Source organism: Neophocaena asiaeorientalis, unplaced genomic scaffold (genome assembly GCF_003031525.2).
Source record: "Neophocaena asiaeorientalis asiaeorientalis breed wild unplaced genomic scaffold, Neophocaena_asiaeorientalis_V1.1 scaffold278, whole genome shotgun sequence".
In the NCBI taxonomy this organism is placed as follows: domain Eukaryota; kingdom Metazoa; phylum Chordata; class Mammalia; order Artiodactyla; family Phocoenidae; genus Neophocaena; species Neophocaena asiaeorientalis.
In genome coordinates, this window is record NW_020174431.1 from 599,717 (window position 1) to 600,724 (window position 1,008).

Below are 1,008 nucleotides of genomic sequence, written 5' to 3' on the forward strand. Positions count from 1 at the left end.
CAGTCCCCTCGCAGTACCACGTCCTGTCAGATGTTTTTAAAAGGCCAGCTGGGCTGTGCGCATCTGGATCTTTGTGCTCTGCATGCTGCCTCACTTAACGTGGCTTTTCAGAAGGCTGCTCTTTCATTCTCCTTTTGAACATGTCTTCCTTGAAGAATATGTTTAAATGAGTTTCCCATCTCAATTTTAGCAGGAAGGGCATGGAGACAGGGCTATAATATACTAATTTGCAAAGGTGAATTGGTTTGCTCTCTTGTGGGGAAAGGAGTCAATAATGACGGAAGCTGATGTCAAACTTTGGACCCACCATGCCCCGGCTGGGGAGCTGGGGCCAGCCAGACACCAGGCCAGCCCATCCCAGCTCCGGTGTCTGAGCTGCGGGATTTGGAGCCTGGGATTTCAACCCCTCTGAGCCTCAGTTTCCTCATCTATAAAATTAGGAAAATAGCACCCAATGTGCAGCAAGCATTGTTGGGAGATTAGAGATAACAAATAAGCAGGGTAACACTTGCTAAGAGGTAGTCATTGTTGTCATTTACTGATTGTTCGTTCTTTTCTTTGATAATTTGAAGTTTGGGGTCAGAAAGAGCCTGATTCCTCTGTAGTGCTTCAAGGAGGTGTGTCCATGCAGACTCTGCACTGGCCGAGCTTCTTCAGCTTTCCCGCCATCACTGGCTTGTCTCCCGCCCCCTTGCAGCAGGCAGCTTTAATGTTTCACTTCAGGGGAGGCAAGCATTCAGACTTCCCAAAGCTGCCTCTTCATGTGGGTTTCTTCAATGGGCAGCAGCCTCACGATGTGGAAAGCCCCTGGGAAGAGGTCCTTTCCTCACCTCCATCCCTGCAGTGAAGCTTCACCAGTGTTTTTCAACCTGTCGTATGCAGAGCAGTCATCCCAGGACCTTGCTGAAATGCAGATTTGGGTTCAGCAGGTCTAGGTGGGGAACACATTTCTGCGTGGCTGACAAGTTCTCGGGCAATACCAACGGCGCTCATCTTTTTTTTTTTTTT